Source organism: Cupressus sempervirens, chromosome 1 (assembly GCF_028749045.1).
Source record: "Cupressus sempervirens isolate cs-2001-9-10 chromosome 1, ASM2874904v1, whole genome shotgun sequence".
NCBI lineage: Eukaryota > Viridiplantae > Streptophyta > Pinopsida > Cupressales > Cupressaceae > Cupressus > Cupressus sempervirens.
The window spans coordinates 392,683,884-392,699,648 of record NC_143118.1 but is presented as its reverse complement, the minus strand read 5'-3'; the positions used below and the strand labels follow the sequence as shown (position 1 = coordinate 392,699,648).

At 37.4% G+C, this 15,765-nt stretch overlaps 1 protein-coding gene across 1 annotated transcript in view; it reads right to left on the bottom strand.

Annotated features, from left to right (window-relative positions):
* Window positions 1–15,765, bottom strand: part of VPS41 (vacuolar protein sorting 41) — a 49,163-nt gene that overhangs the window by 20,079 nt on the left and 13,319 nt on the right. The gene's annotated exons all lie outside the window — the stretch shown is intronic.

Here is a 15,765-nt window from a genome sequence, read left to right as displayed (position 1 = left end):
ACCATGCATCAGGCAATACTTTTAAGTATTGCACGTCTAAAGAAGAAGAATCGTGCAATACTGGAAAGTATCACACACCCATATAAACTCTATCGTGCGATACTTTGAAATATCGCACGCCCATTGGAGAAAGGTCGTACGATACTTGTGTAGTATCGTATGCCTTCAGAAGAAGTGTCGCCAAAACCCTAAAAGTATCGCACTCCTTCATTAGAAAGGTCATACGATACAAGAAAGTATCGCATTGTACTGATTTAAAGTATTGCCTAGGTTTTGGAAAACCCTGTCAGAGCGAACAGCGAGCACTTTTTGGTTTGACCGAAAAATTTTCGAAGGTGTTCTGATACCCTATACGGTGTTCTTGAATACCTTGGAATTGCATTTTGAATTCGGAATTTTTTCGGATTCAGAACCATTTGCGTCCTTCTGTGGTTAGTCATTTTGGTCAATAGTGGCATTTGGAGATACTTTGGTGTTTGGATGTTTGTTTAGTCTTCTGTTGCGATCTTTGTGATCCTTGTATGTTGTATGTCATGTGCATCCATACTCGTTAAAAAAGAAATTATCTTGGCTTATATTTATCCTTGTTCCAAGGATCTTTGGGTGGGGCATTACACAATATATTTTTCTAGCAGCCAACTAGGCATTGTAATGTGTTGATTATTATTGGCAAGTGTTAAATATGTATTGTAGCGTGCGGAACACTTCATGTAATGATTGTATAATTTCTTAAGAAGGCATGTATGCCTTAGCATGGTCCTATGTATTTAATTATGCATTGGGAAAGCCCTATCAGGCCAACCTAATTGATTATTTGTAATTGGTATAAAGGTTATTTTCCTCATTTGTGAAGTATGGAATGATATGTACATATGTAAGCCTTGATGTTGGATTGTCAAAGCAGAGTTGAGATATTGTTAGATGCTTTGAGAAGAGGTATGAATAGAATTCATCATTCCTAGTGGACATCAAAGGAATTATTTTGGCAACTAAGCCGATTAGTCAATTCACATTTCTTGGATTTGTAATCCAGAAGTAAAGGTGGTTTAACCTTTACTCCTTTAAGCAGTGTGTTCAGATAGTAAGCCTTTTCTTCTTATCAACTCATAACAGGGTTAAAACTTTCTAACAAGGTTTCAAGGTCTCCTAACAAGGGTTTGTCCTTTAACAGGGACAAATGTACTAAATGCATCGAGGGAACTTATATTAAGTACAACATCTAGTGGGTTTTCCTCGAGAACAAAAATCAATATGTTATGGTGTATGGTTTCTTGTTATTGTGCATTATTATTTTAATTGTTGGTGATCAATTTAATGAGTTTGGAATTAATTATATTTATGCACAATTGCCTCACCCCACCACCCATAAGAGTTGAGGTGTGGACTTTACTTCTTAACACAAACTATTTGATGTGCAAGTTGAAGCAATTGTTAACAGTCAACGACCAACACATGGAGGATAAAAATGTGTCATCAAATAAATTGCAATAGATCATCACTAATCAAATCAAAGATACAACACAAAAAGTACCACTCAAAGCTTATACAAAGAAAGATAATTTAACATAAAAAGAATATTAAAGCTTTTTTGAAAAGTAAATCAAAATTATGTCAACTATTTGTCATTTAGCATGATTCTTGTAAGGTACACTAGCCGTTTTGCTACATAAGGGAAGACCCTAGCTCTACAAAGAGCAAATTTCCTAAAAAATTGTGTTAATGTCAATAAATTTCCAATATATTAGAAATTTGAATAATATCTTTATTATTTCTCATTAAATGGTCAATATTGTAGATTCTGTAAATATTATATAGCTTCTAAGTTTATCATTGTTTCATAATGGAAACATCATCTTCCTACACTGAAAATGATCGTTTGATCGTTCAATTTATTAAGATAATATCTTTAATATCTTTATTATCTCCTTAGTTAAATACTTTCTATAATGGTCAACTACTTGTCTTTAGTCCGTCTTTCAATCTAGATAGGAATGTTTCCTATCCTGTCTCTTTTGTCTTCAATCCAAATAAGAATGTTTCCTATCCTGTCTTCAGTTTTGTTTCTAATTTCATCTTCAGTCTACATTGTTTCTTTTAGAAACAACGTCCTTGTAATTCTTTATAAGAAACACATTTGTTCCTCTATTAATCAATCAATCATCCGAAAATTTGTTAATCTACCAATTCTTGAATCTTGTAACATGGTATCAAAGCTAATACTTAAATTTTTTTGAAAAAAAATTATAATTTCTTCTTGAAATTATTTGTTCAAATTTTTTTCAAAAAAATTTCAGTCGATTTTCTCTAAAACCCGCCTAGGGTTTTCTGCCTAAGAAATCTCAAGCTAGGGTTTATTATCCAAAATCATTTTATCAAACATCTGAAAAAAATTGTGGCCATTTTTTAAGAAATCGCCGATTTCCTTGGCAACAAATCGCAAATTCAAGCCACATCTCTGCTGCTCGCTTTTTTTGCAAACCCTCCATCAGATCGCCTCTGCTCATATCTGCAAACTCACAACATCCATTTCCAATTTCCCTACCACTCATATCTACAACCAATCGAGGCTTGTTTCCTCTTGAAAATCATGGCATAAAAAAACACATATTCAACTCGCATTTTTTGTAGGGGACTCATGATTCTGATCAAAATCATCTTGTGGTATTTGGATGTCCGTTTTCCAACCCTCTACGTGCCCTAAACTACCATTATTTGGAGTTTTTTGCAGCCGACTGGTATTTTGCTCGAAACCCTAACTTTTGGATCAGGAAAAAATTTTTGCTTGCAAACTCTTGGTAGGGTTTTCGAGATCTCAACTTGGTTGTTTGTTTTTTCTAGGTGCCTCGATTTTCGAGCCAACAAATCCAAAAAAAACAGCATATTCCTTCTTGGTTTTTTGAGTTCTCTTATGGGTCACTCTCTGATTTTTTCTGGGTCAGCTGGGAATTTGCCTTGAAATCTATGTCTGTTGAATTTCAGTCTTGAAGTTTGTACCTGAATTCTTCGAAATGGCATCTTTGACTAATCTAAAGTCGGAGGGCAGTCTACGATTCAATGGCCGCAATAATAAACACTGGAAGCAACGCATGTTAACCATCTTCGAGTATCGTCGTTTGGATGAGCTTGTTCTAGGCACAAAGACTCGTCCAACCTCCCACCAAGCAGAACAGGACAAGTTTGATGATCCCAATCAAGAGGTTGTTATGCTTCTTAAGCTCTCTGTTATTGATGATCAGCTACCGCAAATTCCTTCCGACAAGTCAGCTGCAGAAATCTGGAAATATCTGAAGGAGCTGCATGAAACATCTGACAAGAGTTGGGCATTCTTTCTAAAGAATCAGTTGTTCTCCATTATGATGGATGAACATATGTCCTTGCAAGAGCATTTGACAAAGATTAAGGACATCCGCGATCAGCTCGAAGCTATTGGTTGGAAAATGGAGGAAGAGGATATGGTAGTCATCACTCTAAAAAGTCTACCATCGTCCTATGAGCACTTCATAAAAACACTCAACATTACGTCAACTAATGTTGATCTGAAGTTTCAAGAATTATGCACCAAACTTCTGCAACAGGATCGTTGGAAACAACAGTTTGGCAGCAGTGCTTCTACAACCTCCTCAGAGGAGGCATTTGCTGCAAAATCCTTTCAGAAGAACATCGGCAACCATCAGTCTTCTCAGCCTTTCCAGCATCAACCTTCTACTCGATCCCTGGATGGCTCTACGAAGCAAAATGTACAATGTAATTACTGTCACAAGTTTGGCCATGTGAAGTTCGAGTGCCGAAAACATTTGGCTGCCCAAGCAAGGCAAAATGCTTCCCAGCCAACAGCACAAGTTGTCAAGCTTCCTGATCAAGGTGAAGCTGCATTTTTCGCCTTCGGAATCTGTTTTTCTTTTTTCGGGTTTGTTGATTTTCTCCTGAAAAATCATTTCATGTTGTCTATAATAGGCAAAGGTTGCATGAGATTTTGGGTTTTGCTGTTTTTTTCACAAAAATGAAGTTTTGTAATTGCAATTTGTTTTGAGTCATAGTGCTCTTCTAGCAAAGCTTCTTGGTTTCAGCATTCTATAGATCCAGGGAGGGTCTCAATTATCACAAAATGTTCCGACATCTGTATGTTAATCATTAAGGTTGGATATTAAGATAATATCTTTAATATCTTTATTATCTCCTTAGTTAAATACTTTCTATAATGGTCAACTACTTGTCTGTAGTCCGTCTTTCGGTCTAGATAGGAATGTTTCCTATCATGTCTCTTTTGTTTTCAGTCCAGATAGGAATGTTTCCTATCCTGTCTTCAATTTTGTTTCTAATTTTGTCTTCAGTCTACGTTGTTTCTTTTAGAAACAACATCCTTGTAATTCTTTATAAGTAACGCATTTGTTCCTCTGTTAATCAATCAATCATCCGGAAATCCATTAATCTGCCAATCTTGAATCTTGTAACACAATTTAATTCATTCAAGTTTTTATGAAAACATTGTATCAAAGCAAAAAAAAATACAATTTTTCATTTTTCCAAGGAAGTTTGAATGAAATTTTTTTAGTTTTTGGAAAACAGATTCATTTTTTTGCAACATGGTTTTTTCATTTGAAAATTGAGAGCATGGTTTTTCGAGTTACTTCATCATGCAATTCATGGGTGTTCAAATACCCTAAACTTTAATTTTCTTTTACTCAACCATATTTTTTTTCAAAATGTTTGTGTTTTCTTCTGGTCATTATTCTCCACCTGTTTATGGTCACTGGTCATGGGTTTCTTTTTGTGTTTGAGGTCACATTTTCTCTTTGTAGCTTTGTATCCCACAAACATGAACTCATTTGTTGTAGACAATGTTTTGTTACCGATGGGATTACTCAAAACGTCATCTTTGCAAACCCCATTTTAAGTGGTTTTTTTGTGTTTGATGGCTCGTGCAAGATTTTTCCTACAATTTCTTTGTTTATCAACCTTTTTTGGGTTTAAAACAGCTAGGATTTTCTCATTTCTTGCAAAAGACAGCTACAACTGTATTTTTTCTAAAATGTGCTACTCCTGGTTATTCTCTAGCAAATATTGGTCCGTATTCTGCTTTTCTTGCTTGTTTTGTGCCATTGATTCTATGTATAGGGTTCTCATATTTTATTTTCTGCAAACTAGGGTTTTTCTCAAAATTCTTTGATTTTTTGGTTGAATTAATATTTAACCTACATATTCATTATGGGTTTTCAGTGTAAGATGTATATGTCTTCGACAGAATTTTCTGTCTGTCAAACATCTGTACACTAAAATTTGTGCCAACCATACTTCAGATTTTTTTAATTTTGTACCTGAAACTGCCTTTGTTCCTACATTGGGATTTCTGACTCAAATTTCATAATCAAGTTTTTGCCTCTTCAAAACTTCTCATTTTTTGTGGCCTAAGAAAGTGTGCACAATGGCATCCTTGGCATCCTTGACCAACATAATGTTGGAAGGCACTAAGGGATTCAACAAAAATTACAACACATAGAAGCAGAGAACATGATGACTATCTTCAAGCATTCACCTTGACGAACTCATGTCTGGGGAACAGTCTTGTCTACCAGAGTTGGACAAGATTGGGATAAGTTTGACAAGCACAACCAATAAGCAATCATGCTTATCAAACTCTCAAAGTCTCATGATTAGCTGCCACAAGTGCCATCTGACTTAACAACTACAAAGATCTTGACTATTTTGAAGGATCTCAATGAGACATCAGATAATAGTTGTGTAATCTTCTTTAAGAACTAGCTATTTTCTATCATCACAATGGACGAACATACGTCCTTACAAGAGAAACTGACAAAGATAAAGGACAATCGATATCAGCTAGAGGCCATTGGTCAAAAACTGGAAGAGGTGGATATGGTAGTCATAACCCTAAAGAGCCTACCTAAATCCTACGAGCACTTCATAGAAACGCTCAACATTACTACAACTATTGTTGACTTAAACTTTTCAAACTTGTGCACCAAGTCTCCAGGACTGTTCGAAACAATAGTTTAACAGTGTTGAAACTTCTTCCTCCTCATAACATGCATTTGCAACCAAAACCTTTCACAAGGATAAAGGAAGATCTTAATCAGCTCAGCAAAAAGTTTCCAATCAGTCAGTATAACTATCGCCACAAATCTGGGGACTAAATAAAGGACTATTAGAATCAAACAGCTTCACAACAGCAGAAGCAAGGAGGGGTTTTAGCCTAAGGCCAATGTCACAAAGCACTCAACGTAGAAAGAATCTACATTTTATACTTCCATGAATAAATGTCCTACTTATCATGTGAAGTCTTTTACTCGGTACATAGATTCTAGTGCCTCTCGACACTTCACTCATCAGTATAATTAATGCAAATAAAGTTTGGTGGGAGGAATCTAATATTTCTAGATATGTGTACTACATTCCCAGTATGGAACTAAATCTTCTCTCAAGTGTTCAATTGTTAATTGTTGTTACATCCAATTTCTGCCTAATTTGAAATTGCTCATATAGCCATTGAGTTTCATGTGAAGTCAGTTGGCTGTTAAAATTAGTTGTAATAATGTGAAATGGTAAGATGGTAAATTGTTATGATTTCATGTGAAGGTGACATGTTAGCTAGTCAATATGATGTTATTATATTGTTATCTTGAAATATTGGAAAGTTGGTTATTCATTCATGGGAAGTGCAATGGTAGTTAGCCGATATGATGTTTTATGATTAATAATTTGTTATAGTAATTATGATAATTTGAGTAATATGATATTATTGTGGAGAACTTCTTGCAAGAGAAAGTCAAAGGGGCAAAGCATTGCCAAGAAAGGAATTGGGCATGGGAAACCACTTCACCTACGAGTCGACAAGTATGGATTCTAACCACCAAGGCCAAGGGAAAGAGCGACTAGGCAAGGAAGAATATACTAGGGACTACCATGAGCTACCCAATCAATAAATATGCATTATTTAAAAAAAAGGATCACTAAACATTTAATTAAAATATGTTACCTTATATTTGATGATCTTAGAGCTTAATGTGATATTGCCATGCCTTAATACAATAGTATCATACTATCTATGTATGCTTGCATATACACACAGACACACACATACGTGTATTTATGCGTGAATTAGAATAAGACGTATATATACATCGACATAATATTAGACGTACACGTTAGATACACAAGTATAGGTAGGTGGTACATGATATTATTATACTAAGGTAAATAACGTGGGTTGATATTATTCCTTGGCAATAGTTTATCATTCATCTTGAGCGGCTATATTTCTATAATGTTTTCCATCAGCCTTATATTATTTTGTTGGGTGGCCCACATTAGTATTTGTTTTTTTGGCCACATTGAACCAATGGTCGTGTGTTATGAACCATTGTTCTTTATTTTGCACACACAATAAGAATGATTTAGAACTGTAGCATTCTCTCATTTAAGAAGCTCTCTCTCCAAGATTATGAATACTGGAGTATAAACTTATACAAGGATATTTGAATATATATTTCTTGCGATAAGAAATAGCACTTTGCAAATTCAAAATAGTGTTTTTTTCTAAATTCAATTACCTTTTTTATAATGCTAGTGCCAGAAGGGCTAATGCATTAGTTGCGTGTAAATGCTCTAATATTCATTTACCTATTATTATGTCAACACCAGAAAGGCAGATGTATTGCCTGTGCAAATAAATGCTTTAGCATTTAGCTATCTTTTGTTATGTCAAATGCCAAAATGGCAGATGTATTGTCTATACAAATAAATGTCTAAACATTTAGACTTCTTTTATAAATGCCAAGGCTAGTTTGGCAAAAACATTGGCTTTGATTACAAATGTTCACACATCCACCCAATGAATCATCCAGTAAGACCAGCATGGTCGAGATAAAGGGTGAGCTATGGTCTATCTCTGCATGATAAAAGAAAAGAACCATCAATAACTCAAAACAAGTAATTATGATTTGTTTAAAACCCGTGTCAGATCATGATAGTCCTTAGTGTAGTCTTGTTGTCAAGTCGAGGAGTGGATGATCAGGGATATAGTGCCCTCGCAAGTCCTTGGCCAAGGTAGGTTAGTGGCATGCTTGTTGTTGTGATAACTAGAGGCCAAGGTGTTAATAGTTGGTAGATAGGTGTATGGAAGGTATCCTAAGCCTAGCTGATAGTTTAGCCAGCGCTCTAACACCAGGATGCTCAGTGGTTGGACAATGGTGCCCCAAGCTTAATCCCCAAGGTAGGGAGGGCCTTTCTCGGAAGAGATTATGTAGGGATACTAAGTTCCCACGATTAGGAGGTTAAACCCATGGCAATGCTTCTCCTCTCCTCTGGTAGCCAAGGCTTGTACAACTCAATGTCAAAGTCCTTATGCAAACATCTGAAATTTGGGTACTTTACTTTATATTTATGCTTTGCATTTTCTATTAAGTAATATAGTTAGATAAAATGGTTGGGTTCTATTTATTTGGATTAAGGCAGTTGATTCAGCTACTCATTTACTTGTTTAAGTATAAATGGAAAGGAAAACGATATCCATGCATAGGTAGTTATAACTGTCTTTCATGTTAATTGAAAAGAAATGTTATTTTTAGATATTTCGAATACATTAATTTAGTATGAATTTTTAGCATGTTACAATTGTGTGACTCACACTATTGCAGATGTTACCATTGACAATCATGGTTTGTACATACTTGTGGATTTGGGTGATTTTCTTGAGCATGCATTTGCAACTAAACCATCTTTCATCGGGTGTCTGACGTTAATTGTATGGTGATCTAAACATTTGCTATCTTACTTAGCTTGTTTGGGAGGACCTAGTTCTTGGGTTACTGAGATTTAAACTTAGCATCACCAGTTTAAGGAATTTATCAGGTTGGAAAGCAATATAGAACACCATTCAAAGATGGGGACTCATTGTGAGCCCCAAAGTTATTGTAGTTGGATCGCGCTAATGTATGTGGTAGACTACATATAGGCATCGTTGATAGGTGTAACTGAAGAAGGAAGCTAAAGATTGGCAGCCTTTGAACAAATAGTGGAATCTCCCACGAATCTCATTGTAAATGGAATAGTGGAATAGGAAATGTAACTCCATCTCGGCCACACCCAGATCACAAAGCTAGCAAATCCAAGCATCTCTGTCAATCTGGGGGTTGATCTATTTACGAAGATGATGAGAACACACTCTAAGGAAGCCCAGAGGAGTACTCAGGCCATCAGGATAGTGCGATCGACATAAGAGGGGCGCATGATGAAACCATCCTAAATTGTAGTGCTCTACATAGAAGGCCATCCAGGGACAAACCCCCTTCTCCCCAAGATCAATCCAGGTCATGAGGATATACCACCTATAGATGTCCATCCTTATAATCTCGCTCAACTCCCACTCGTTAAGGAGGAGGTGAGCAGGAGCATCCAAAGAGTATTAGAAGGGAGGCAAATGGTGAATATCAATGTCCATAAAGACTAGGAGAGCAATGGCCTAAGAAAACTAGCAACAGGCCTTACTAGTGGGATCGGCACACTAAGTTCACTTTAGAGGAGTGACAAGCCAAGTAAGGATATTTGTGACAACTCTCTACTAAGTTTGCAAAACCCCCAAGTTAATGAATAAACCAGGTCAAATCAAAAATGGCTCCAAGGTTAAAGCAGTGAGCCCTAAACTCGACCAAAATGATGCTTGTGGGTGTATATTGGTGACATCTAATGGTATTTCAAAGACAATGGCCTAGACCCACTCGATAGGAGCCTAGTTCGCAACAAGGAGAGAAGACACCCGAACAACAGAGCCATATAAAAACAATCGGCCTAGTCAAAGAATCCAAGAGAGATATCTTGGACCTGGTGTCCTGAAACTGGTGAGGAAAGCACTATCTCTCAAGGGTGAGCAAGGAAGCCCAAGCCCTTGTTGCCTCAAGGCTGCATGGCCAATCTCATGCTGAACTAGAGACCAAAGAATTGGATGCCTAGGTAGGTGTAATTGGATGAAATCTCAAGATCCACCCCCTGAAAGAAGTGCAAATGGGAAATCTTCAAGCAATTAAAGACCATGACCCAAGTCTTCCACAAGTTGACTGTGAGTTGTCTCAAACTCTCAAGTCACAAAAGGAATACAAACTGTCCAAGAGGAGTTACAAGCCCTCAACAGAGGAAGCCAAAAGAACAACATGATCAATAAAAGAAGTATGGAAATCAAAACTTAGTGCAAATAGCAACCATCATCAAGGAGCAAGGTGTCCCAAAGGAAAGCCTCCAGCTAGTCAATGTAGATATAGAATAAGGTGGGGGAGAGTGGGCAGCCCTACTTCATTCCAATAGTCCTCTAGATGGTATCGAAGAGGCCCTGCTGAGTCTAGAATGGACAGACCACACCCTCATATAGCCCTATAGTAGCTATCAAAACGACCTCTGAGATCCCAATGTCTCTAAGTCTCTGAAACAAAGTGGCATGGCGGATGGAATTGAATGCTTTGTAAAAATCTACGAAGCAACAATAGACTTTATTGACAGGTGGCGAACCTCCTCAATGATAGCACGAAGAGTCAAGATGTGATCCATAGAATGAAAATCTGCTTTAAACCCAGACTAACCTCTCGCACAAAGATGTCATCTATCAAGTTCTCTGTAGAGAATAGTGTGAAAGACAGTAGCATAAAATTTGGCAAACATTTGCCCAACCATGATGGTCTTGTAGTTACCAAGGTGAAGCCAACTTGTCAATTGGGTGAATAATGTGCTGCAACCAAGAGGGGGGGAAGCCAGTGCAAACCTCTCTGTTAAAGAGCACTCTAAAGAAAGAACCTAAAATTGTAATACCAAGTTTAAAGAGTTCCACCTGGAACCCTTCCTCGTCGACAGCTCTACCACTTCTCATGGATCTGACAACCTCACAAATGTTGGTGAAGACGAAGAGATGGTAATGGTAAAGAGGGGTGAGATGAAATGGGGGTTAGCTAGGGATGTTTTAGAGGGTGCAAGTGTAAGACACCAATGAGCCTAAGTCTAGAGAGGCGAGGGTAGAGGAGGGGGATGGGGAATGGGTAAGGGAGGGTCGAAGAGAAAGGGTACACCATAAGTGTTTTGAGGACTGGCAAAGGGAGGCAGTGAGGAATTTGCACTAAGAGAGGTAGAATAGACGTTTCTTATGGCGAAAGAGGTGACGGTAGGAAAGTCTCAGCTGGGGGAACAAATGGTCATGAGAGGAGAAGGCACGGCGAACAAGGTCGTGGGCAAATTTGCAATCATCATCAAACCAATGATTGATAGGGCAAGATCTAGAGCAGAATTGGCGACAAGAGAAGGAGGTGGTGTGATGGTGGAAGGAGAGGACAGCAAACTCACAAATCAAGGTAGCAAGGAGGTTGAAATAGGTGGAGGCACAACAAGAATCAGTGGGGACAATGGATGAAGGAGTTGTTTGAGATGGGAGGTAAAGGTATCACAATCGGCATCGACTAAGGAGAAGAGAGCGTGAATGGGAGGTGGCACCAAGGGAGGGGCGGTAGGATGGAGAGGCACAGAAGGAGAGGCTGAGAACATAATGATCGACATGGGGAGACGAGAGATGGAGAAGTGGGTAATAGAGGAGATGAAGGAGGTGCACGAGAGGGCATAGTCCACCACAGTAGTGGCCCTGTAATGGGGCCAATAGGTGAAGAGACTGAAACTTGGAAAGTAGGAGAGCTAGTTCAGGATCGCAAGGTTTGAAGACTCGCATAACTATAAGAGATGTCGACCATATCGGGTCAAGTGGCCGTCACAATCATCAGATGAGTGCAAAAATGCTAAAAGGCCCAAATCAAACTCTGCGGTACAAATAGAATCCATCACCCAATCATAGAGAGGGTATGAAGGTCTCTAGTACAGGCATTAAAGTCCCCCAAAATGATGATCTCCCCTAGTGCCAAAAACCTACTAATACAATTTTGAAGTTCCTCAAAAGGGTCAACACCCTTCATACTATGGATAGCGTAGGGTGAAGTGGTCTAAGGAAAATAACAAACAACAATGTCGATATCTTTGGCAAAGCAATCTCTCATCTGAATACAGAGCCATGGGAATTATGCAAAGCAGTCTAAGTGTACAATAGAGATCGCGTTAGAAAGGTGATCTCTAACAAGGCACACAACCCCACTGAAACCACGGACCCCACTAGAAAACCTAACTTCATCTTTGAAAGCTAAAAGCCACTGAAACCCAGAAATGCCACAGAGAGGGCCAACGAGACTCGGGGTCTTCGTAACTAAAACAATGTTGGCAAAACCAATGACATCCAAAAATAATCTCGGTAAGGACCATAAGGTATCATTACCATTCCAACAACTGACATGTAGGGAACCCCGAGGAGTCAATCGTTTTCCCAAGTGCTCCTGCAGTCGTCATTTGGCCATAGTTGTCATCCTCAACTCCCAACTGTGGGGAGGAGAATCCCAAGTAATAGCACAAAGATTCCTAATGAGAGCCCACTTACCGACCCATCTAGCCTCAACAACTAACCTCTGTGAATGTTTTAAATCTACAACCTATGATTTAGTGAGGTCTTGAGCCAAGCTATTGCTCCCAAAGAGTGTTAGCATCTCTATCATTATACATTTTTTTAAGGGTCTTGAAGAAGCTCTCCTTCGCTTAAGTCGAACAAATAAAATATATATTAAATTAGCACAATGTCAAATAATGATTAATGACCATTGAAGATTGAAATGATCTATTTTGAAGCTTGCTATTTCATATTTAAATTGAAAAGTAAAACTTGAGATTTTAGAATTGAGACTCATCTCCTCATTCCTAGATGGAGGCACTCTCCCAAGCCTTGGTGTATACCATTTAGGATTGACAGCACAGGTTGCCATATGAAGTGGAGTGCCACCTTTGCATCACAATGGGCTTAAGAAGCTCGCCATAGAGCCCCAAATTAGGGTCCTTGGCAAGAATAACAATCTTGATCTGCCCAAGCATGCTTTCAAAAGCCTCATAAATCTCTCCAAGGCTAGGAGAGTTAGTATCAACATATCTAATGACCCGCACAATAGGATCAATGAAGGAGCAAATGTAACTGCAAATGCAAGCAATTACAAGTGAGAAACATCATATATTTTAAAATTGTTAATTCTTAAATGATAAAATCAGCAAATGCTAAAATCAAAAATGACTTTATCAAATTAACAATAATAATTATTTAAATTTCTTATCTCATTGTGGTCCACCAATTATCATCCAGGATTCTTTGTTTTACACTTCTTCCATTCAAGCTGCTTGATTCATGCCATCTATTCTACTTTGCATAAGCCACCATGGATTGTAAGCCCTCTTGGACCTCAAGCATCCTCTCCAACAAAATGAAGTAGCTAGCATATCTAGTGTGCACGGGCTTGAGGAATTATTTCTTTGAAAATGTCCTAAATAATGCAAGAGATGTGTGATAATTGCAAATAAACATTTGCACATCTCTAGCCTCAGATACCATAGCCTTTATCCAATCAATTTTTCAATATCCTTAAGTTGTTATTAATGCGTGTACACAACATGGGGTCCAAAAAATGTGTCTATAAGTACTCTCAACCATCACTCCAGCTAACTTACACACCCAGGCTGAATTAGTGACTAACAAAATTTGAAGGCCCAACCTCTTCTATAGCATCTTTCAAAATCTGAAATTGGACGGGCACATCCTTTCTTTTCCCTGTACAATCAATAGCTATAAGAAAATAAGAGCATGTTGTAAACTAACAATAAGATTGATGAGTGGCCAATGTTTGATATCGATCTACCCATCGATGATGATCGAGCATCCATGTTTGTCTCATATCCTCCATTAAAATGACTAGTAATCTTTATTAAGAACATAGGTACGTAGTTTTGTCTCTCCCACTAGTACAAATGATGGACCAGCAGCATATATATCTTTGCATGATTGTTTATAAAATGAGGAACGCAACAAATGGAATGGCATACCATGAACAAAAAGAAACCTACCAATAAATTCTTCAGCCTTCTCTTTTGCAGCCACATTAAACAAATCAGCAATATTTGTTTCTCTTTTGGTCTTTTTTCCCTTTTATCTACTAGTTAAGGTTGTGATTGTGGAGCATTGTGCTACTCATAAGCATATTGGCTTGCGCATTCTCTATTGAACTCCACATTTTCAACCCCTCCCCTTCCATGTGCAATCTAGTGGCCTCATTTTTTCCTCATCTAATCAATTTGCATCCTTTGATTCCTTGCACACCTATTCATGAAAGATGGCAATACACTGTAGTGTAGCTCCCAAAATAATGTTTGTAAAACAAAATGCATACCAAGAATGAAGAAGATATGAATGCAAAACCTCATTTTGCAACTCCAAAATGCAAACTTTCCTCACTGCTGTTGCTGCTCTATATTTTCCTCTTCCTCTTTGCAACTTTGATAATACTACAAATAAGAGGACTTGCACATTTAGTGTTTTCAAAGTCAAAATAGGGTTTCCAAAATTTTACGTATAATCTAGAAGCTACGTGCGGCCTGTGTGGTCAAGCAAAACATTTTTTAAAAAATTAACATTTTTGCCTTTTATCTGTGTCTTGTACCAGCTGGAAAATTGGGGACAGCAATCAATACTAGGGACGAGCAAGGGGTGGCCTTGCCATCCCCAAAACTGATTGTTGTCCCCGCGTTTCCACTGATAAAAAAATGGCCGGTTCAGGGACGGTCCCCAATTTGGTTGACTTGGGGACGGTATGGGGAAAGGGGAAAAATGTCCTCACATTTCCATTTCACCCCCAGTACGCAAATGGATTAAAAAACCAAAGGGACACGTCCCTGTGGAACATAGGAAAATACATGTATGAGAGTATGATTTATATAGATCTCCTTTGTTTTATTATTTACTTAAAATTATTTTAATTTATTTTAGAATTAAAAGGTTGTACATTGTAATAAATGAATATGTTTTTAACATTAGCTCAAGAGCAGTCTCCCAAGCAGTCGAGAATCAAATGAATGTTGTTATTTCTTTATTAGAAGGAAAGTGAATTTTTCTTTAAATGATCAAATGCTAACTTGAAAAAACATAGGTGATATAGATATTCTAATGGAATAAGTTAAACATTCCTCTAATCCCAAGAACTTTTTTCTATAGTTTAATATGTATACTGAAAATTGTGAACCACTGGTGATGACAAAACAGCTCCTAATACAAAACTGGCATTTCTACACGTGATATATTTCTGGTAAACTTGTGAAAATTCATTTAGAACTCACAAATATTAACAAAACGAAAAAATATAAAGATTTAAATATAATTAAAGTCTACAGATTTAAAAATTGGAAAAAAATTTATAGAGATTGAGTATGATTGAAAATAGGGGATGTTCACTTTTTAAAACCAAGTTTTTTTAATGATTTAAGAAAAATACACAATTGTTTGGGCAAAGTCCCTCAGACATCCCAGGCAAACTTTGGTGTCCCAAAACATATTGTGGCCCGGTCCGTTGCAAAAAGTGATCGTCATGGGATGACAAGGGGACATCACTCTTGGTTTATCCACTCACCCAAAAGAGGGGGTTTAGCACATGGGGAGGTGGGGAGGTCATTCCCATGGATAAATGATTTTTTTAAAACACTAGTAAAAGCAATAATAGCTAAGCTAATTACCTAGTGTATATATAATCGTCACTAAAAATTTGTTATGCTTAATTACATATACATTTAGAAATCAAAAGTTGACTATCCAGCAGATCAGAGATTTATTATCCTTGCACATATTCATAATCCAGCTATAGCAATTATTTA